The sequence below is a fragment of the Acomys minous genome (assembly GCF_964271855.1).
Source record: "Acomys minous genome assembly, chromosome: 8".
Taxonomy (NCBI): Eukaryota; Metazoa; Chordata; class Mammalia; order Rodentia; family Muridae; genus Acomys; species Acomys minous.
The window spans coordinates 114158712-114183875 of record NC_140489.1 but is presented as its reverse complement, the minus strand read 5'-3'; positions in this window follow the sequence as shown (position 1 = coordinate 114183875).

Here is a 25164-nt window from a genome sequence, read left to right as displayed (position 1 = left end):
TGTCAATATAAACTGAAAGACACAGCTTGTCCAAGTCATTCTGAGTCTCTATCTTATTCTCTTCTTGTCATTTTTTCCTTGTGAATCTGTTTCTAACAGGTGGATGAGTTTCCACTAACTGAATACAACAAAGCATCAAGTGGATTAGCAATTCACACAACTTAAGCCAGGCTGATCTTGGAATCAGTGATTTGTTCTGAGTCAAACACAATGTTTTCTTTTATAAACTGTATCTTTTGACTTCTTCATCTCTGATTGATGCCACTGACAAGAACACACATGAATGAAGCCTCTTGTAGACATAAAGAATTGGGTAGAAAGAAAGCCCACTTTTCTAAGGAAAGTTATTTTAGGTTCTTTGTGGAACAAAACTTGGAGCGAAACTTACCATGTTCTATTTAATAATGAAAATGTGGCCCTAGAGGGATCTTATAATTTACCTTCTGCAACAGAGCAAATTGGCAATAGCCAAATTAAAATTAAATATTGTCTTTGAAATTAAACTGGTAAATATCTGTGGAAAACTATTTGAAACACACTGCAATAAATTGTTGCCTTTAGTTAAATTTGTCACAGCATCAGAATCATGATGAACTTACTGTCTGTAAGAAAAAAATTCTTCGAATTTCTTTTTATCACTGAATAGGAGAAATCTTCCTTATTTTCTTCTTATAAATTTTTACTCAGGCTCCACAAGATGGCTCAGTAGGTAAAGGTGCTTGCCTCTAAGACTGAAAACTGGAGATCAATCCCCAAACCCTCATGGTAGAAGGAAAAAAGAAACCACTCCTACAAGTCTGTCCTCAGACATTCACAAGCATGCTGTGGAGAGTATGTGCACACACACACACACACACACACACACACACACACACACACACACACTCACTAATAGATAGGTAGATAGATGATACATAGATAGATAGATAGATAGATAGATAGATAGATAGTTAGATAGATAGATATTTTTGACAGGTGGAAACAGATACTGCAGTGGTACTGAAAGCATCTATGCCAGTAAGCATATCCCGAGCCTAGCCAATGGTCTCCTGAGTATCTGATCTATTTCTCCCTCTCCCTCTCCTTCACCCTGTTTCCCTCACTCAGTCCCCTCTTTTCACCCCTCCTCTTCCCTCTCCCCATTCATTATTTCTCCTTTCTTTTCTCCCTGTCTCTTTCTTTCTGTCTCTCTGCCTTTACTCCCTCCCCCCCTCTCTATGTGTCTGTCTTTCTGTCTGTGTCTGTCTCTATCTCTGTATCTTTCTTTTTCTGTCTGTCTGTCTGTCTGTCTGTCTGTCTCTGTCTATCTCTGATATCATCAGCTCTTTTGCAGCACTTCCAGCTTGCAACTTGTTTTTCAGACAGTGGTTCTCAACCTGAGGTAGCCTGAAAACACAGATACTTACCTTATGATTCATAACAGTAGCACAATTATAATTATGTAGTAACACCAAAATAAATGTATGGTTGATGGTCACTATAACATGAGGAACTGTATTCAAAGGTTACGACATTAAGGTTGCGATCCACTGTTTTTAGAAGAGCAAGGGGCATAGGAAGGGAGAGAGACAGACAGACAGGGGGCAATGTGGAAAAACACTTGAATACAATTTCAGCCTAAACATCCCTGTAGAAGGCTTTCCTTCTAGAGTATAGGTATTAGCTTTAAATTTCCCCAGGAATCAAAACAAGAGGATGCACAATTGTGAGGAACAGTTAGACCCAGATTTACTGTAATACGAAGCTTCCTGAACTAGCCCAAGAAAGTAAACTACATCTGTGCCACATAACACAAGTTGCAGGCCAGGGAGCTGCTTCCCACATAGAGAGACGCGAAGCTTCTGTGCTGATGGGGATAGGGAGTGCACTTCAGAGATTCCCTGAATGTCTGGGATGTTGTAGGGGCATTAAATTCATGGAAAACACTTAGTGTGTGTGTGTCGGGGGTGTGAGACAGGGTTTCTCTGTGTAGCTTGGCTGTCCTGGATTGTAGACCAGGCTGGCCTAGAACTCACAGTGATTCGCCTGCCTCTGCCTCTCTGAGTGCTGGGATTAAAGGTGTGTGCCATACCTGGCTATATTTAGTAATTTTAAACATTATTTGCCCAACTTCTCTGACAAGTTAGTTTGGAAAGTCAAAGTACTGAAGGTGTGAGATTGTTCTCTCTTCATAGAAAGGAACTCAAAGCTTCATCATGTATATGTCAATGTGATTATATCACCAGAGATATTGGACCAAAGTTCACCGTATGTATTTTGGTGAATGCGTTTTTAAATGATATCCAAATTTCATTCGTTTCATTGTGAATGAAATTTGTGCACTCCACGATGAAATTATCTTCCATAACGTAGGTGAGCCTCAACCAATCAGTTAAAGACCTAAATAAATGGTAAGGCTTGCCCTGGGAATGCAGAGAGTTCTTCTGCCTGACTGCCTAAAAATAGGAGCTTTAGTCTTCAGACAGCTCCACATTCAAACTGCAGCTGTTGTTCTCAAGTCTACCCATCTTCAGACTGATGCCAGCTCTGCTCCTGCACCCCCCGGCTTGCTGCCACATCCTCAACATCTCAGGACTCTCCAAAGTTCATTATCTTTTGAGTCAATCTGTGAGATTCAGTTCTTGAAAGCAGTTGTTCCCTTTTCCTTCTATAAAACTTCCATTCTCCTTTATAAGGAAGGTATAGGCTAATTACTATGGGGAAGAAAGGAGATTAAATAGGTTTAAGCATCATAAACTGGAGATGTATAAAATTATCATATCTGCTATTACATTCACTGAACTTCTCCCCAAAGATTATTAAGTCAACAAGAGAATGATTTTCAAATTCCTGGCCTCATCCTGACTTATCTATCATTTAAACAATAACTTCTGATTTAAAAAATACATACTCTGGAAAGATGTATCTATGCTGTAAATAAGAATCCCAACAACTTATAGACAAAAGTTTTTGGGGCTAAGATATTGCTAGAGAGATCTTGAACAAGCTAGGACTTGTTGCCCAGTAAAGTCCAATTTCAACAGGAGATATTTGTTCTCTGTTGTTATGGCTGGCTATAATGACCTCCTATGATCTGTGTGGATGTTCTGGGCAGCCAGCCATAATAATTTCCCTCTGGCCACAATAATTTGCTGGCACTGGACACAACACTCCTTTATACCTACTACAATGATTTATATATGGAATCAGACTGAGAATGTTCCTTCCATCAAGAAGGATGTAAAGTTTTAGCAATGTGAGGGTAACCAGGAGGTATGTTTCTACTTCCTGGCTCTTTGTCTTGACAACAGACAAGAACATGAGGAACAAACACACACATAAATGTGAATCAACAAAATGCCCCCCTAATAATATTCAAGGCTCTGCTCTTTCTGCTGATAAATCCATCTCTAGACTTCAAGGCAGTCTTAATTTTTGCTCTTTTGTGGCAAGCAAAACCTAACATATTTAAGCCCTAGATTGAAAAGGCTATTTTGTACAAATGTATATTGTATTCATTACTTCAAAACTATAATTGTTGGCAAAAGTGACTGATGCTAAATATTTATAGATCATTATTATCAAATTGTCATGGAAGATTGAGGACTAGTTATATTTGGCCAATATATAACATATGTGTGTGTGTTTAACTATAAAGATTCATATATATGACTCATGTGTATAAAATAGGAATACATTGCAACAGTGATTGAAATTTGGATATTACCACACTAATTTGATACCAATCAGACTACAGAAATTTTATTAAAGCAAGAGAATGAGAGCAAAATTCTCCAGCCACCGCAGCTTTGGGGTTATTTAGTTATCAAAGTAACTTTCAGTGGCAATTTGCAGAATGAGGTCATGTCTACCTTTCTGGGACCTGTCTATTGTTATGTCTATTGTTACATTGTAGCATTTGGTATAGTCTTTCCTTCTACTAAAGTTATTTGTATACAAAACTTAGTTTTTCTGACCCCCCTCTCCTACTTTGTATCATTGAGATAGGCAGGCTCTGTTTTTATCCTTTGCACCCTGTATAGAATTTGGAACTGCACTGACTATCCACACTGCTACCAGCCAGAGGCGTGTGAGGAAAATAATGTATGAACAGCAGAAGAAGGCACAGCTGAATTGTCTTCATTCCCTGTCTGAATAATGAGGTGAGAATAATTTGAGGGAAGAAATGTGCAGAACACTGTTAAAATGAGGGTAAAATTGTAGACATTTTCTTTTTCTGTCTTTCTTAAGCAACCTTCAATATAAAATAAACAAATGCAGCACAAATTGTCCCAAAGGTTAAACTGAATCATAAATAGCCGAACATTATTTGTCTGAAATATTACCCTACTGATTTAATAAACATGACTTGTGTTTTGTTTTTGTTTGTCTGTATATTTGGCTGGTTGGTTGTTTTTTCAAAATAATAAGGGGTTTCTAAAAACACCATGGAAGGTTGTTTTCTTTCAACATTATGTCAACCGTGTAACTTTGTCATCTTTTTTGGCTCTTGTTGAGATGCTCGATAAAGCCTAACTGTGCATTCTCTGGTACCTTAGGTTTTCATACTCTTTCTCCAAAGCCTGCCCTGCCCCTGTCCTTGTAGCTAGCTGCTTGGCCACCTTGTGTATGTCCAGTTTAACTCAAACTTCCAGGTACTTTCCCTCCTCTTGTCAATTCTCTTCCTTCCAGTAGCTATTGAGCTTACAGCTGCAAAACAAATAATAATTTCTTTCATGATTGGTCCTAGTCAGAGCAAAGAACTGCCAAATACTAATTCTTTGAGAATTAGTTTTCAGTATTTCATAAAAGTAGGGTAAATATAATCTATCTCAAATGAGAATATAAATTTATGATAAATAGCCCCATATCTTAGCTGTTAAGAATATTTTCTTTACTCTTTGATATGATAGTCATTAATAATTTAAAATATTATATATAAGTGAAGTTATATGTCATAAATATATTGAAAATTCATTATGTAAGGGCCCATATATGTATGTGCACATGTATATAGAATCCAGAGGACAGCCTTAGGTGGCATTCCTCCTTTGGTGGCATCCATCTTGATGGTTTCACATACTTTCATTGCCTGAGGCTTTCCAGGGTGTATTAGTTTGCTTGCCAGGAAGCCCTTGGAATCTTACTGTGTCTATCTACACCACAGTGGAATTACAAGCACATGCCACCATGCCTAGCTTTTTTTGGAGTACTCGTTATTAAATTCAGGTCCTCGTGTGTACGCCTAAAGGACTGTACTTACTGAATTATTTCTCCTGCCAAAGGAGAAATATTTTCTTTTGATCCATGAGAATATTTTTGCCCCGGTTAGTGCAATAATGTAATTACACAGTTTTAAGAAATTTACAAGAAGAACATCATGATGGGTGGATTGGTCACCAGGGGCATCTGCTCAAAGTATTGCACTAACCAAGGGCAATACAAGTAGTAAACATCAAACCCCTACTCTGATCTACCCAATGGACAAGACATTCTCCATAGTTATGTGGAGAGTGGGGACTGACTCTGACATGAAGTCTGATGCTCCATATTTGACCACCTCCCCTTGGTGGAGAGGCCTGATGGGAAAGAATAAGCAGGCTACCAAGATGAGACTTGAGAGCCTATGACCACATAGTTGGGGAACAGGTCTTCCTTGGTCTTAGACCTAGTGGAAGGGAATAGGGTAAAAGTAGGAGGGAGGGAGGAATGGGAGGATACAAGTGATGGGATAACAATTGAGTTGTAATCTGAATAAATTAATAAAATTAAATTTAAAAAATAAATTTAGACATACATTACATTTTGAATTTTGAAATTTATTTTTTAAATTATTTTGAGAATTTTATACATGAGTACATTTTACTTCATTCAATACCTTTGTCTTCTCATTTCAAATCATCCCATAAACTTCCAGTCCTAAAATTCCTGACTTCTTTTATTATTATTATTATATATAATAATAATTACTTAATACTATTAATAGAATATATATTACATCTTATATCTATATATAATATACTAGAAGCTATATATAATAAGGTATTATCCTATTGTATCATGTACACATACACACACACACACACACACACACACACACTCATTACTGAGCCCATATGTGTTTCTCATAATTGTTAGGGCTGACGATTTGGTGTTGGGTAAGCTATCGTGGAGTTTGCCTATGGGAAAGATTGATTCTCTATCCTTAAGCCGCCATTGATTGTCTACAGTTCTTCATCTAGGACTAGGGCCTTATGAGATTCCCCCAACACGTGCTAGCATGTCTATTGGTATTGTCATTGCCCAGGTCTTGCTTAGGCAGACATACTGTTGAGGTTTTCTGAGTACAGCTTTTCTGCCATGTCTAAAAGGCAGTGTCTCACGGCAGAAGCCCTGGTCCTCTACCTCTTACACCTTTTGTTCCCCATGCTACTAGTACATTAGGAAAGGGTTCAGGAGGGCAAGACCTCACCCTTTAAAGGCCTCAAGTTGTGAAAATGCAAATCTGTTTGAAATAAGGCAGTTTTCATTGAAAATGCCATTGAAAAAATTTTCTACTTAGAGATAAGTGTCAGGGGACCCGTTTCTTCGGGGTCGGTATCAAAGGCACAGAGAGGACAGTCAAGCACATCTAATGATGGAGGCAAGAGCTGTTAGCATTGTCTGTGGCAAGAATGAATGGGACAAAGACGAAGAAGTCATATAAACTTGCACGAAGGTTCTAGAAGACTGAGGCTATGGGGGACAGAGTCAGATGTTCATCAAGGAGACCCAAATAGGCCACTGCATGATGCTAGGAAGTTGAAACACAATTGTCAGATATCAGGGCCATTGTCTATCTGCTGGACCACACTTTAAGCAACTAACAGTCTGGTCAGCAGCAAAGCCAAAGCCAAAGGGCAGTAGAAGGTCACAGGAACCTGATGACAGGTGTGGAACTTCGGGGTGTTTTTGCCTGATGTGTTTCTGTCTCGCTTTGGACTTAACTGTGCGGCTCCTCCTTCTTTTTACAATGGGAATGTTCTGTGCTGTAGTTTAGTGGAAGTATTTATCTTTAAATAAAGGCTTAGACGAAGAGTTTGTCATGTATTTCAAAAGAGAAATAAAAGAAAGTGATAGATGGATAGGCAGATTTTGATAGGTTGAAAAGATAGATGCAAAGAATTTGAACAGTATTGGTACTTTTAAGAATGTGAGGATAGGCCAGCAATATTGCTAAGATTACAGACAGTTGCCACTAAACTTGACAACTTAAAATTGATTTGTAGTCCATGTTGTGGCAGGAAAGAACTAATTTTTACTAATTGTCCCCTGACCTCCTCCACACATGTGACATGGCATATGCACACACACACACACACACACACACACACACACACACACACACACACACACACAAATAAATACATACATGATTAAATACAAATTTTCTATTCTTTTTCTGCATTTTCCCCATGGTTATAGAATGAAATCTCTGAACCAGTATCCAGAAGCAGCCTTATGGCTTGAGACGTTCACTGTTATAGAAAGACACAGAGATTTCCCAGATGGAACACACCACCATATTCTCACCACATGCTTCTCTTTAAAAAAAATGTAATCAGTATGCCAAGCATGTTATTCATATAATGATAAATGATTCTTATTTTCTTTGAATTATTTGATAAATACATAGACTAAATACTTTTGTTTTAAGTTCCAATATCAGTAGTTGTAATCCATACAAAGCCCGGGCCTCTGGTCTTCCCTACATAAAGGAGACTTGGAATTCCATAGAATATGAGCTGCTGTTCTACCAGATGCTGGGTGCTTTGCAATTTGCTTTTTATTACTGAACTGTGTATAAGGAGCATTCGCACATGTTATGTCAACATAATTATATCTACAAGTTCATGTGTATTTGGCCAAGTAAGAGCCCCTTATTTAAATTTGTTTAGATTATCCAGTTCTCCAACAGGGAAGAAGGTGCCCACAGACTAGCCTGTGTCTCTTAGGAACTAGGAGTTTTAGTTATGCAGCTGAGTTTTCAGCAGAGAAGCCTCTGTTCAGGGTGCTCAGTTCCTTTTCTTCTGTTCAAAGCTGTTTTGCTTTGTTTTTAATTACTGTGATAGCCCCACGAGTAAATGTGACAATCATAAAATCAGGTGAGGGAAATGGAAAGCTAGCCATTAATTAGGGATTTTCTTATCAGCTGTAACAGAACTCATATGATCATAATGGCTTTGTGGAACGAGGCTACCAAACACAATTGCCCTGAGCCCACAGGTTCCCGGTTGCTGTACATTTAATCATGAACAAAGAGGTACTTCATGTTTCACTGGACTTACTGCACAGACAAGAAAGCAGCTGAACCTAAGTTACATGTTACTCACATGTGTGAGGCAAGGAACCCAAATTTAATCTAAAGCCTCCCCATATTTACATTCCACTTTCTTTTGCTTATTTAAAATCAGCTATAATATTACTTTTGAATATGAGATCTCTATTTTAAGAAGTTTAAATCATGGCAAGATAGTAGAATATCAAGGTTAGTGACACACAGTAGCATGTCAATCATATGAAACATGAAAGAAAACATATCACGGAAATAATTTGAGATTTACTCTTAAATTTCATCAAAAGGACAGATGGTTTAAAGTCTGCACATTGGAAGCCAGACATTTCAGCTCCACTGTCTGTCTGTCTGTCTTTCTATGGCGTCTGTCCCAGCTGGCTTAATATTTTTACTGGAAAGTAATCCTAAGTATTTAGATCTAAATTTCCATAAGTTTAAGAATGAAATGAAATTTTACATATTTAATTTTAAGTAGAAAGTCAGCATCCTATATAAGTACATACTTTATTTACTGCACCAGTTTGTTGATATAAATGCAATCTAAGTCAGAAAAAGTTAACAAAATAAGAATAAAAAGTAGACAAAAACAAGACAGAGATATATTTGAATGATCTAGATTGCAGTGAGTTCTTCAGATTTAAATAATGTCTCATTAATTCACTCATTCCAAATGAATTAACATCAAATATAATGTTGTTTTAAATATTCTATCTTGTGTGGTCTTGTTCCCATACTGTCCATGAGAAAAGTTAATGACTAAAAGAGTTCTGTTGTACAGAAAACTCAATTGATGTATTCTACAGTTGGTTGCTTCTGAAGGTCACATTTTTGAGTGTGCATTTATGGAGCTCTTTCACGGGAAACTTTGGTAGGAAGTGTTTCTTCATTAGGAAAAGGAATGCACTCAGCACACTGGAGCTCAAATTTCATAGGCACTGGGCTTTCCTTACAGCATTTTACGAGACCTTGACTTCATGGTTCCTTAGTTTAAGAATTTGTCAGGCATCGAGTGCAGTTCTCGGCATTCAGATACTTAGATAAGAGCATCTTAACAAGGTAGAAGGGACTGCATTTATTTGAACTTTTCCCCCCTATTTAAAACGCAGTCATAAAGTAGGCATGGTTTCATTTTCTTGGCTCTTTTTCCCCTGTTTGTTTTGTCCTTGTAGTATTCGTTCAGTTTTGCCTAGTGTTACTTCATTTCATCCTATTTCCTTAGATGCCTGTTCGTTTTCTAAGGAGAGAGAGAAAGGGTGTGGATCTGAATGAGAAAGGAAGTGAGGAGGTTCTCAGATGGAGTTGAGGGACGGGAAGTGGTCATCAGAATATACTGTATGAACAAAGAGAACCCACCTATTTTCAATAACAGGAAAAGGAAAAAAGCTGGCCATAACTCCAGTTTCTAGTGGCACCTTGAGACTATGTCCTAATTTTATTTCTCCAGCCCTACCAGGCCAAGGCTATTCGTAGCCACATCTAGCACGACAGACACCATGAAATACGATGTATTTAGGGCACGTTCCCACTGTTCTAACCTGTCTGCTTGTCTCTGTTGTAAAGTAAGGAACAGAATATTTTCCATGATTGTTTTCAAAGGTATGAGTCTATCTTGATTCCAACCCTAGAACCTATTTCTCTTTAGTTGTTTGACTCTACATACACAGGGAAATATCATTATAAAATATGTCAAAAATAAAGCATTTGAGTGAACAGAAAAACTAGCTAACTGCCAAACTGTACTATTCCCATCTGTAATGTTATTGGAGATAGCCTGCTCTAATGAGGCATTTCCACCATTCTTAAAGCATATATGCATGTACAGAACAAAGAGAGCCTGAACGCAAACAAACAAACAAAATGTAGAGGAAGAACAAAAAATGAGGAGGCAGGCAGGAAGAGAAGAGAGCAGTGCAAAACCCCTCTCCCATTAGTTAGGAAACAGAGCTTGTTTATATTGGAGGCTTAAGGCCATGAAGGGGAGAAATCAAGGTGTGTGCTTCAGGTGCATGACCCATGAATTGTCACACAGAGGTTATAAGGTATGTTGGTACTGCTTTAGAGTGACGTCCTGTAACATGTGGATTAGGTTACTAGTTATTATTTATTGTATTTTTTTACATAATTCTACACTCAACCCAACTTGACATCTTACGTGAACTATTGCACTTACAATAAAGGATACAGAATTGGCATTTAATCTCAGGACTATGCTGGCTCTCTAGACTTATTCTTTTTATAGAATGGTAACTCCATCATTTTTCAGATTCTAATTTTGCTCATGTCATCATCATTGGTAACCACCATTACACTGTCTGCTCCTGTGTATTTTATTATGTACATTTAGAGTCCATATATAAAGGATCATATAGTGTGGTTTTACCTTTGTGTGACTTTTTTTTTGCTGGTATATCTTTGTGTTTTATACACATTGTTTCAAATAACAAGACATTCTTCATATTCTTTTTTCAAGATTAATTTTCCTTTAATTGTTTTATTTCTAGTTCATAGAGGTCAAAAGAGAGGGGTCAGAGCCTTTGGGATTAGAACTCACAACTTCCTGATCTGAATGTTTGGAACCAACCTTAAGTGCTCTAAGAGAGAGGAGTGCACAGGCCATCCCCACTGAATCAGCCTTCCAGCCTTCTTTACACCCTTTAAACAACTTTTATGTCCTTTTCTATTTCTGATCTTTAAGTGTATATATTACTTCTTGATGATTTTTAAATTTGTTCGTCTAACTTCCATAGCTCCAATAGTCTCTTTTATATTAATTTTGTTTGTATTAATAGTTTATTTCTGTAATCGGTGTCAAAATTGTTCTTATTTTCTCTATCTTGTCTGCCCTGAATTTCATCTCTTGTAGTGTTATTTTCAGTTTTATTCTTTAGCAATAGATCTTTCATCTTAGGTTCAGCCCTTTATTTTTGGCAAAAACTAGGAACTCTTGACTTTATGTTAGAAGGAGGACAATATATCTTTGGAATTGTAATATTCATATGCATGTACATTATATTGTATTTATTTATTATATAGATAATATATTTTTGTTTATGACTATGATTGTGTGTATGCAAAGCCCTATACAGTAAATGAATTCATCAAATGATTAGTGAATAAATAGATGATATTTTACTTATAATTTGTACTAAATTATAAAAAAACTATTTACAGCCTCTCAAAACCAGTAGAGTGCAAAAGCTGAATTCACCTTACCGTCTGAATATAAGTCCTATGTTTATTTCATTTGCTTAACCTTGCATTGCAGGAATGGTTTCTTTGCAGTACAGATGGAAGCATTGCAAAGTAAAAGATGTCAAAAATATTGTGCGCAATTTAAAAATTAATAGATGCTATACATAGCAACATGCTTTATTGTTTCATTTTTCTATTAAAAACACATACATGCTGTCCTTCCTCTTGACACCCTATGAGCATATACAGGGGGAAGTAATCCACCTCAGGAACAGTCATAGAGGAGGGGAATAAGGGGAAAATGGGAAGGAGGGAAGAATGGGAGGATACAAGGGATGGGAGAACCATTAAGATGTAACAGGAATAAATTATATATATATATATATATATATATATATATATATATAGGACAACCAACAGAAAAACACATACATAATTTCAATTACCATAGAGTTAAGTACTTTCTGCTCAGTTTGTTTTTATCGTGTTCTGCCAGTATCTTGTATAGCATAGTGAACAGTGAAGAAGGAGATGGTTTGCACACAGGCATTCACACTGGCTCTTTGAACTTTAAACCAATTTCCATATCATTCAAAAGATCCACCCATAACAGTTTCTTTACTTAGGCAGAACAAACAAACAAAAATCAGCAACAACACAGAAACCTAGCCATCAGAAGGGACATATGACTAAAGATGTCTGAGGGAAGAGTTGTCATATTTCAGTCCGATTAAGTTTATTCTATGGAAAGCTTTGTCATCTCTCTCGTGTTTGTCTTGGCAAAACTGTGATGAAGTAGGTAATATTTCAGTCAGAGTTTTGATAGTGAAGGACAAAAGAGTTGCAGAAACTTTCAGTATCTTGCCCAAGATGAAGCAAAATTAAATGTTTAGCAAAGACAAAGATCCCAGGATGGCAGAAAGTAAGTAGGCAAAAAGTCCCACCACTAGCCAAGAGGCTATTAGCAAATAAGATCTGCCACAAGAGGGACCGTCAGTTTCATCGGTGGAGGGACACTTGGTACATCAGCCACACTCAGTGCAGGAGTCATCCTCTGGGCCAGCTGCACAACACAATGAGACTTAGTTTCTTTTAGTGCCTGTTTTCTTTTGCATCTGTTTCTGTTTTGTTTTTTAAGACAGAGAAAGAATATGAAATTGGTAAGAGATGAAAATAATATATACTATATAAAGCTCTCAGTGAATAGAGTAAAACAAACTTAATTTAATAAATCAAAATAAATAACAAAGGTCAATAAAACATTGTTTTTTTCTGAATGAGAGTTTGAACTTCTAGCAATTCTGCTATTGAGTCTTGCATGGCCTCTATCTGAGACATTTATCTTATGTTTGCTAACATTTCAAAGCATCTCACTACAAGATGCAGTAGCTTTTACTCAAAGAATTTTGTATTGTCCACCCAATATTGGGATAACATTTCTAACTCTGACCATTGTCCCTTGGTAGAATTTCTGCCTTCTCTCTAATGTACATGCAATGTTTGATTCAAATATATCTCGTTAAACCATTCCTTGCAAGTACAGTTTGGCTTAATGCAGGTTTGAATTGAAGATGGACACAAAAGAGGGGAGAGAGAAAGGGGATAAGTGTTGCATATACTGGCAGCGAGAGAGAGAGAGAGAGACAGACAGACAGACAGACAGACAGACAGACAGATAGAGAGACAGAGACAGAGACAGATACACAGAGACACAGAGACACAGAGAGACAGAGACAGAGAGACAGAGAGACAGAGAGAGACAGAGAAAGAGAGAGGGGGAGAGGGAGGGAGGGAGAGAGAGAGAGAGAGAGAGAGAGAGAGAGAGAGAGAGAGACAGACAGACAGACAGACAGACAGACAGACAGATAGAGAGACAGAGACAGATACACAGAGACACAGAGACACAGAGAGACAGAGACAGAGAGACAGAGAGACAGAGAGAGACAGAGAAAGAGAGAGGGGGAGAGGGAGGGAGGGAGAGAGAGAGAGAGAGAGAGAGAGAGAGAGAGAGAGAGAGAGAGAGACAGACAGACAGACAGACAGATAGAGAGACAGAGACAGATACACAGAGACACAGAGACACAGAGAGACAGAGACAGAGAGACAGAGAGACAGAGAGAGACAGAGAAAGAGAGAGGGGGAGAGGGAGGGAGGGAGACAGAGAGAGAGAGAGAGAGAGAGAGAGAGAGAGAGAGAGAGAGAGAGAGACAGAGAGAGAGAGAGAGGATAGAGCTGCATATACTGGTAGCCCCACCTACTGCCTGTCAGTCATTGAAAACGTCCTCCCTCTACTCTCTGCTTAGGAGAGAGGAAAGGAGGAAGAAAACGGAACAAAGGAAAACGGTGACCAGGGGAGCAGCAGGGAGTGCTCATCATCTGTTTTTGAGTCAAAGTCTAAAAACCCAAATTTCCCCCTTTCGCCGTGTCATCCGTACTCATCATTTCCCAGGGGTTCCAGTTGCAGAGAGGCCTGCCTGTATACGGTTCGATTAATGATTCACAATCTAGGATGATGAGCCAAGCAACTTCTCTTTTACCTGAAGTTTCTCTACCTCCTTGAAAGTTCCCTTAGGAAAAGCACGGCTTCTGTCCATCTTTTGTGCTTGTCAATGCAGTGACATATGCAGTGTACTAAAAAGAGGACGAAAGAGCTTGGCGCCTGGAGACTGAGTCCATCAGTCTCCCAGTAAGAAAGAAATCTCAAAGATTGTTTTGTTTTACATTGTTTAAAAAATTTGTCTTTGAGGATAGCAGCATTTTGCTGTAACTGTGGGATAAATTTCTTTTTTGGGGAAAAACAATCTCTGCTGGTGAGCAGTTTTCAAGGTGACCTGGAAGGCTTAGAATTTAAACAAAAAAGTGAACAGCAGAAAAGAATGCTAGGGTAAATAATGTTGGTGCCTTCTGAGAAAAAAGTATGGAGATTTAAAAATGAATACAGTTGGATCTTTTGATGTTCAGCACAGTTTCCCCAGAGAAATTATGTGCAATTACAGTTGAGAACTAAGCACTAGTCCATGGGGTGTAGCTGGGATTTTTTAACTCTCAAATTATCATCAATAAACAAGTCAAGTTGAATCTTCCGATTCTGAGACTCAGCAGGTTTGGAGAGTTGCCAACCTCTCTGGAAGAGGAGAGAGAATTTTTCCTTTTGGCAGGCATGTCTGTGAAGAGAGGATTCTAACTGGAACAGGTAATCTACTGGAAGGAAAACACAGAAACTAAGGTGAGATCGCTTTTGTAGGAGCCAGCAAGGCAGGTAAGCAATCAAGTTGTGTTTTAACCAAAGTCATCATGCAAGGTGCTGTTTTATTTCATTGGAGAAGTGAGAAATTAAGTTTTGTGAGGGTGTTTGGAGACAGAAAGATAGCTAAAGATGCTTCTAAAGATGTGAGGTCCTGAGTTCAAATTTCCAGGACTCATGCAAAAACCACCTGCATAACGCAAGCACCTGTCATGGAAAGATAGGAGGAGGTGACAGCGGAATTCCCAGAAGCTCATCTGAGGTTGTCTTCTGGCCAGTACACATGTGCCCACATTCAGAGATGAATGTACATGCACACACAGAGGCATACATCACACACACACACACACACACACACACACACACACACACACACTCACCCAAGGGATATTTTCATTCCATATCTCCAGGTGTTCAATCCACATCGTTTGAACCCACATACTCTTGCACTTAATGAAATGCTATCTAGACATGTATATGTAGTGCTAAGTCCCTCATACATTCTGTGACATCTCTTAGGACCCTGTGGTGGTAGAGATTCAGAATAATTGTAGGCATCTATGATCACAAAATAGCCCGATGCACAGGGGAGAAAGTTCATATGTGTGAGTGAAGACCATTATGTTCCTGCCTGGGTACTCTTTTCCCTCTTTTCCCTGATAATGGTTCTTCCTCGGCCCTGGAGAAAGCTGAGTTAGGGTTCTCATGAGCACCAGGGTACCTTGTAGTCAGTTATCCTTGACTAACTGAAACTCCTCTCCATAGGCTGCAAGTTTCTAAGAAACTCCAATGTAAACATTCCATAAATCCTATATAAAAGATTTTTTTACTTTCAAGGCTGAGTCTGTACTTAGAGATGTGAGGAATTGTTTAGTTGTTTGGGAGCTCACCATGTACATCTTTCAGCTGACCTAATGCAGATGCTTGGAATCCATGCAGTGACGTCACCTGTGCCAACTCTGATCATTGCCAACTACTGAACAGCAAACTGGTCCAATGACGTGAGTGATATGTGGTTGGTATTTAGTAGCATGTCATTTCCTGAGCATTTGAAAATGTTAAATAAATCAACTCCTCAGAAAATAACTTAATTTACCATACAATTAAAAAAGCTTAAACCATCTCATAACGTACTGTGGTGTGGAGACAAAGGCTGCCTTTAGGAATACTTTCCTAAGTTATATACACAGTAAGTCTCCACTATTCAACTACTAATTAGCAATTTTGCTTTGACAAATATCCATGCTTGAGACGATAGCCAGTTCTTTCAGAACCACAGACTTCTTGAAGAACGACTGTTGCATCACTAGTTAGAGACTTGGGGATGTCAAGACTCTGAGTTCAAGCTTCATGTAGCTGTGTCCAAACCTCAACTCTCAGCCTAATTCCAAAAACTGCCTCTCAGTTTTTAATGACAGAAAGAGAAAGAAAAAAAAAGTTAAACCAAAACGACTGTGTTTAAAAATTCTCAAGTAAGTCAGTCATAGGGGAGGGGAATAAGGGGAAATGGGAGAGAGGGAAAAATGGGAGGATACAAGGGATGGGATAACCATTGAGATGTAACATGAATAAAGTAATAAAAATACTTAAATAAAATATAATTAATAAGCTAAAAAAATTCTCAAGTAAGTCAGGGTCCAATATTTTGACAAAATAGCAATTAAAAGTATAACTAATTTTCAAGATTTCATTTATAATTAGTATTTAATTGTAAATTAATATGCACTTATTTTACACATATATATTAATATAATATATGTAAATTTAGTACAGTGATTATTTTACCAGTAGTATTTACCTTATATTATTAATTTTTACATAATGAGAACTGTATTAGTTGTACATACTTTCTGACATATGATAAACTCCCATCTTTTAGTGGGTAACCTAATCTTACACATGGGCCGTAAGTATTGGGATTTTCTAGAATTGCCCACATGATATGTAATGGTTCCATGGAAGTGCTCAGACTTCATTATGTCCCAATAATGTATGTGGCCATGGCTGACATACCCACACTCCGCTCCTTTTATTTACTGTTATGCATCTTATGACATGTTTTCATATTTCTGAAATTTGAGAGTAATGAAGTTCAGTATAACACACATTTCAGGCACAACTGAAGAAGGTTTTCCAAATATTTGTAACACAGACATTTATTGAGACATTTCAAAATGCATAGGAATAGTGTGTTGTTTTGTTGACATCTTAGTTCTAATTGCTTGAAAATATGTAATGTTTAAATCTAAAATTCATTGTCCTGATTGTTTTTTTTGTTTTTGTTTTACTTTATTTCTATAAAAGCAGAAGTTGCATAAAATTCTATTTTCTTGAATTTTCCCCTATGTTTTCGAAGTCACTATTGTTTTATGAAGGTGAAATTTCCCAATAGGTTCTTTTATTTAAATACTTGACCCCCAGCTTCCATGGGCCTTGAGATAAAGACTCACTGGAGGAAGCCCCCAGGGGAGGCCTGAGGTTAAACTACTTGTCCACAGCTCTTGTAACTGCAGATACAATAGGACACTGTCACAAACTTCTCCTGATTCAGTTTTCTGATGAAATGGGGGCACACTGTGAGGCAAAATAAAGACTCCTGTGATAAAGCCTAAGAAGCTTCATTATTGGTATTGGACACAACATAAGAAAAATAACTAAAACTTTATCCCATACCATGGACTCTTCAATATTCTGTCTTCCTTGTTTTATTTAAGAGTTTTTAATTTTTTGGGTCTGGTGTGTGTGGGTGTGCTCACGCGCGTGCGTGTGTGTGTGTGTGTGTGTGTGTGTATTACATGTTCAGGTACCTGCACTAGCCACAGAGGAAATTATATGTGGAAAACTGAACCCCGGCTTTCAGGAGACTGCTGAGCCATGTGTCCAGTTCCATGGGTGTTTCCATGATATTTGTGTATACTCAGTCTCCATTAGCCCCTTTTTGTAATTCATAAGTTGCACACACACATGTGCACATGTATGTATGTGTGTGTGTGTGTGTGTGTGTGTGCATACAGGCCTACACATGCACACCAAACAAGTCTGTATTCTTGTATGTAATGTTGCCAATTTAGAGTCTGTGTTTTTTACATTTATTCAGTCAGATGTCTACTCCAAATAAGTAGCACCTGCTGATAATGGTTAATAGTATCAACAAAATCATCAAAGGGCAGATACTTGTAAGGCAGAAAAAGCAGAGGGGAAAATGGCAAGGGAAACTTCCAGCTGGAACATCAAACGAGTAAGCCTCTTGAAACAACTGAACTCCTCTTGTGACGAAAACCATTCTACACCTCCTTTGGTACCCATGTCTGCATAAGCACTTACTGTTTATTCTGTGAGAAGCACACTAATTAGAGACTGATTCCTTCCCACATAAAACAGTTGCAATCTCACATCTCTGAGATTAAGCTCTGTGGAATCATAACACCAAGATTTATTAGTTCTGTCTTTATTCTATCATTGCCAAAAATGAAGTAACAATTTGCCTTTTTTTGCTTTCTCGGAAAACAGGGAATAGGGATACTTCAAGACCCAGATATTTCACTCCTTGCAATATACCCAAATGATACTCCACCACACAACAAGGACATATGCTCAACCTTGTTTATAGCAGCCTTATTCATAATAGCCAGACACTGGAAACAACCTAAGTGTCCCTAAGTCAAAAAAATGGATTAAGAAACTGTGGTGCATTTACACTATGGAATACTACTCAGCTATTAAAAACAAGGAAATCCTGAAATTCGTGGGCAAATGGATGGAACTAGAAATGATCATCCTGAGTGAGTTAATCCAGACCCAGAAAGTCTCACATGGTATATACTCACTTATAATTGGACACTAGCCCAAGAGGCATGTCCCATGAAAGTCTTCACTTACCAGGAGATTAGAATAGATGCGGGGACTCCTATTGGTACTCCAGGTGAGAGAAGTATGGGAGAATGGGGGAATAGAAGGATCAAGGTGGTGCTAGAAACCTACAAGAAGAACATGACTGGACTATCTGGACCGAGGGGCTTCTGCTCAAACTACTGGACCAACCAAGGACAATACGTGCAGTAACCATTGAACTCCGATTCAGATCTATCCAATAGACAGGACATTCTCCATAGTTGTGTGGAGAGTGGAGACTGACTATGACATGAACTCTGGTGCCCCATATTTGACAATTTCCCCTTGGTGGGGAGGCCTGGTGGCACTCAGAGAAAGGATAAGCATGCCACCAGGATGAGACTTGATAGGCTGTGACCATATGGTGAGGAAGGAGGACAAAAGGGGTTCTGTCCCAGACCTAAGAGAGGTGAATAGGGTGAAAAACAGAGGGGGTAGGAATGGGAGGATACAAGTGGGGGGATAACAATGGATATGTAATTTGAATAAGTGAAGTAAATAAAAAATGATTTTTAAAAAGATTTTGCCCTTTTAAACTTGTTCTTTGGAAATTCTCATGCTCCCAGATATTTCAAAAGCTACAACAACTGCATTCAAATGTTATACTTGTAAAGATGAATATATAAAAGTCTTGTATATACTTGATAATACAAGTAAGAATAATAGTAATATTATAAGTGGAAGACTATACATGGCAGGCATTCCTAACACCTGAAGAAGAATACTACACATAGTCATATTTTATTACACTCAACCCAGGTATTAGTTTTGTCATGATAGTAGGAAAAAATAAAATTTAAGATTTATGCATGTTTTAATCACTTTTATAATTCAAGAAACTGAAAGACTTGTGTAATATGTATCTGAATGACCCATACTATTCCTACTCCTTCAAAGGACAGTTAACAAAAAGAATATCCTTGGTATAGAACACTCATTTATACAATAATTCAATTATTATATGAATAAGGACATCAGAGAATTTAATCACTTTTGAATATCATCTGCCATGCACACAAGCTCCTGCATATCTGGGAAATCCACCAGCAATCTGACTGTCTCGAATATTCCTCTTCTCATTGAAGGCTGGTTTGTGTTTTTATGAAAACCCCCAATTATTTTAAGACAACCATAAAACTTATTTTATTTCACATTCTAAGTGTAATCAAGTCTATAGGTAGAAGAGAACACATTGCTGAGAGCCTGAACTGAGAAAGACAAAAAGAACATTTTACATTTTGCTGTTTGAAAACAGAAAGCAAAAAATTAATAATAATAATAATAATAATAATAATAATAATAATAATAATAATAATAATTCAAAACCTTTCAGAAAGAAATGTAGAACAGAGTAGGTTTAGTAAATGCATTTGCATACAGGGTAGCAAGATGGATATAATGATAGTCAAGCAGCAGTGACTTAGTCAGTTCTTTCACATGACAGTGATAAATGGCTTCATGTGTTTGGACTCAAGATGTGACCCCGCGCTTGGTTCCAATAGGTTATAGTTATCTCATTGACGGATTAAGGTGGCAAAAAATAAATAAATAAATAAATAAAAAATAAAATCCCGGTGAGTTCATTTCTATCTCAGATCTTTGTTCGATTGCATCTGTTTCTTTGATTTGGCAAAAAAAAAAAATACATATTCTGTTTTTGAACTCACATCTTTTGCTTTGTCTGTAGTCTAACATGCTGCTGCTTTCCCTCCAGTGTTTGCTGGTGATTACTGTGCCCATATTTTCAGAATACATGCAAGATCCACTCAAACATCTCCAGTGCTTCTCTAAGTTCCAAGCTACCCTTAAAACTAAGCCATCAAAAGCCAATGGATCGTGAAGGCTCTCACCAAGAAGAAAGAAGCTATCACTGTCCAAAGATACAGTTATCAAGATATCCTTAGCATTTTCTTCTCGTGAGTTAAAATGTATCTATGGCATTCTTAACTGCATATTTCTATGTGAAACAGTTAAAGTCCCTTTCTATGATGAGGGAAATTCTTCTAGAAACATCTCCCATGGGAGTTTGTTGTCCAATATAGACTATTTTTGAACCATACACACTTACACATAAACACCCACATCCTTCCTTATTTGCCTTCAAAATAGTGCTGTTGTTTTATAAAATATTTTACTTAGTTTTTTAAATATCTGAGAAATTTGTACATCAGTACTGTTTTTATACTATTCTTTCTTTCTCCCTTTCAACTCTCCTTGTGTCTCATGGCTTTATTCGGAATCTATGACCTTTTCTTCTTTAAAATATATACTTAGTCCATTTTGTTATTGGTGCTCATATAGATAAGTGTTTAGGGTTGACCACTTCTTACTAGATTACTTAAGAGAGTTTGATATATTTTTTATCTTTCTCTCCAAAACCAATTAAAGTCTACATGTGTTAAACATATAGTAAATTATAAAATTAACATAGATTGCTATTGTCTAACATGGCTTCTTGTGGCTATATTTTTCTCTAGAAAAAAAATACTTTTAAGATCGTTTGGGATGAGTGGGAAAAAAGAGATCAGCATTTATTCGACACATCCGCTTGCTCCTGGAGGCATCAACTTTTGTGTAGCATCTCCTTATTGACAATCCATAGCTGCCTTTTCCATGATTTAAATTCCCCTTTCTTGTGTGACATGGTTAGGTTGCTGGAGCCAAAACAACATCCACTCTTTTAAAAAAAAATCAGGATTGGAGCAGAAAGGAATGTCACCACAGTGGTAAAACCTCTACAAAATATACATTTATTTTCTAACTGAATGTGGAAATACTCCAACATGGCAAACAAGTTGGGCATGCAGCTTTCACTTCTGTATATTTTCTGCAGGTCACAATTTGTAAAGTTAGAATACACTAGTCAAGTAAAATAAAGAATCTGGTTCTTTAAAAAAGAAGCAAAATTGTCTTTATGTTCCAGCAACACAATATTCTACAAAAACCTCTAAAATGTATATTTAAGAAAACAAAAACTTAAAAGAGTTTCAGAAATACACAACTTACAAAGATTTATATGTAGACTTCAAATAAGCTGTCAGAAGTTGAAATAGTTTTAAAAATTAATTTTAAAATAAAAATTACAAAGGAGAACACTAAAAAATATGAAGCAATATTAAGTGAAATTAAATATATAAATGTATGAGAATGAATACCATGCTCCTGGATTAAATGCTTAATATTAATAAAACATGCTACTTCTAAAAATTTCTATAGAGTTGGTATAACCTAAGCTCAATTCACAACTGATATTTTGTTAGAATTCAACAAATTGTTTCTGTGATTCAAATCATCTTAAAGAACCAAAGTAGAGAAACATAAAGTTAGAAGTATTATTAATTAATCCTATAATCAGTTGACTATAAAGTTAGGTAAATCAAGATAATAAAATAGCAACAAAGTAAAGAAGTTTAAATCCATAGAAGTCTCAGTCTAATAGAGCAAACAAAGACTAATCTACTAAGATCTTTCAAACAGACAACAACAAATCCAAGCAGAACATACATTTGAAGTCTTTCTCTAATAGCTAAGAATTTAAAAAACACAACAGCAGCTTAATGGACTTAGAAGCCATTCTTCTCAGTCCTATAAGAGTACTGACCTAAATTTTCATGCCAAATTGGTCACTTAGACCCCTAAGGATTTTTATTCTACTCCTCTTTTATGGAGGACATGAATGTGCAAAGATATTGAATGGTATTTTGTTCAGCGGCATAATTTAGATACTACTGAGTAGTTATCAAACACAGAGAAGCTTTCATTTTTATGAGATCAAAGGATGAAACAGAGGCTGTGGCGTTGATGGAGCATGCCTTTTATGATGTTAAAAGAAGAGTCATAGGGATCAAAGCTCACAATCTAAAGTTGTCTTTTAGTGAAAGTCCATATTTGCTCCTTCCATCATACTAATCAGGCAAACTAGTCAGTGGTAACATCTAGACTTTATGCTTTATACTCCAAGTGAGGGAGCACAAATCCTAACCACTGGAGAACTGTAGAGAACAAGAAGCAGGTCCAAACGTCTCTTTCATTGACTCACTGACAACAACTGACCCAGAAGACATTGTGTCCAACTATTTTAACCATGATGCATGATCTCACTTAGTTACATCAAAATGTACTTAATTACTATCTACAAAGGAGGTTAAAATGTAGCCCTCTGCTATGTTGTGATACAGGCAAAAAAACTTTGACATGGTGGCTGAAGCAACTCACAGGACTGGAGATAGTAAAAACTTGGGATCTAGTAAAAAGGTTGATCTACTTTTAAAAATGTGTGTGTGTGTGTGTGTGTGTGTGTGTGTGTGTGTGTGTGTGTGTGTGTGTGTGTAAGATCAATTGCAAACATGCCACTGCACTCAGGTCAGGCAATAATCCCTTATTGGATGCTTCTCTTTCCAACTTATACTCTGGACTTTTCAAGTAGGACGATATAATGAGGTTCAAAGAATATTTGAACCTAGAAATGTTACAGGAACATGTTATATTTAAGATAAATCATCATGGCTGTAAAGAGAGCTGGCTGAAGGTGCCGTGTACAAGATAGAAATATTACTCTTCTCTGAAGGCGTTACACAAAAGGCTGACACTAAACAAGCACAAGGACAGGTAGAGAGAAACACTGAGAGTAAATTGAAAAGGAGTGAAGTATAATGGGAAATAGATAGCATGAGACGAAAGGCAAGCAAGAATCAATACTGCAAATGCATCTATACGCATGAGAAGGATAAGGGTAGTGAAACAAATGGAAAGCAAAAAAAAAAAAAAATCTAGATTTATATCAAATGCGTGACTGTCTTCCCCAGAAAACAGAATCAGTAACAGAGAGGAAAAAGCAAGGGTATTTCACCTTTAGGCTTAGAGTTTGAGGAAGAGAGAGAGAAATAGATAGAAACAACTATTTCACAAGTTTTAGGTTGAAAAGCAAGAAATAGGTAAGATGGTACACAATCTAGAGAAAGAGGAATGGCAAATGCACAGCATGGATACACTCTTGCTTCAGTAAGAAGTGTAATAAACACCTAGAAACACCTTAACTTTCTTTTTTTTTTTAATTGTAGCCAAAATCTAAGGTGAAACACAAAGCACTTGTATTGGGAGCCTGAAATAACACATTGGAAACTAATCCCCACATTATAATGAAGACATGATACTTTCTTCATCAAACTGGATAGGCACAGAATGAGGCTGCAGAGTCAAGAGCTGCAGGATGTTGGGTTTACTGTAACAGAAAGATCTGAAGTCCTAATTGTACTTGGCAAGTTGGCAATGAAACAGGTAAGAAATGCCTTAGTAGAAAGCACTATGTTTATTTCATTATAGTGCCAGATATAAAAACATAAGTTGTATTTATGTGAGTGTTTTATTCACCCACAGGGTGACACAAAGTATGTCTTCCTCTGTAAGTTCTACTCATTAGGTCTCACAATCCTCTTGAGACAACAAAATAGAAGATCTCATTTAGTTTCTCTTTTGTTCTGGCTAAGATTCAAAGAAGCAATAGAATGTGTTTGCAGAGACTCAGGAAGTCTATCTGAGCAGACTTAGCCAGCATTCGTAAGAGAGAAATAGGAAACCTCGTGTATTCCACAAACGCTAAACAGACCGAAGAGCTACCCTGTCCACTGAACACATAACAGCACGGAGAAACCAAATCAAACCCCATGCTTATAATATATCTAATGCACAGTATAATGAGAAAACTACTATAAAATAGTAAGAAACTTAATGTAAAAACTGAAGAAATTAACCAAGCATCATAATAAAGCAATTTTGTGCACATATTTCTAGATAACTTAAATCAACAAATGTGTGTTAAAACCCAAATAGTATAAATAGTATAAAATATTAACAGTCAGAATCCCTTAGTCTAATCATTTTGGGAAAATGAGTCAAATTCTGAGTTGTGCTTCCTGAAACATTGAGAACTCACCTTCACACTGGTCCTAATCAGTATGGACAGCAACAAACAATAATGTCAACATTTTTAAAATTCTGCATTAGATAACTTGACCTGTATAAATGTAGTTATTTATTGACCAAGTGAATAAACAAGCAAGTTTATGCACATTCTTAAGACAGACGCACAACTCCTTACATGAAAAACAGCTCAAAATGAAGGCAAGGCAAATTTGACCAGACAAATGGCAAAATTCATCACTCTGTAGGTTCTTTGCATTACTAAAGTTTCTGCATTTTGTAAAAGTGATTTATAAGAAAGTGCATCAGATATTCAGACAGAAAATCTGTGTGCTGTTTACTAATGAGTAATTTTTTAACTATTTTCCAGAAAATTCATCTGTATTGATCCATATTAAAGTCTCCATTAAAATGACAGTTACAAATGTAACATTTCTAGTGTTGAATTTTGGATTTCTGCTGAAAGTGTTAAAGAATTTTATTACATAGGAGGTTAGGAAAAAGTCGTTTAGTCACCAAAGAAGGAATATTAATATTAATTATGCCCCAGTATTATTGGTTATTAAATACACATTTTAAACTCTGTTTTATCCTCAGGAGCTTA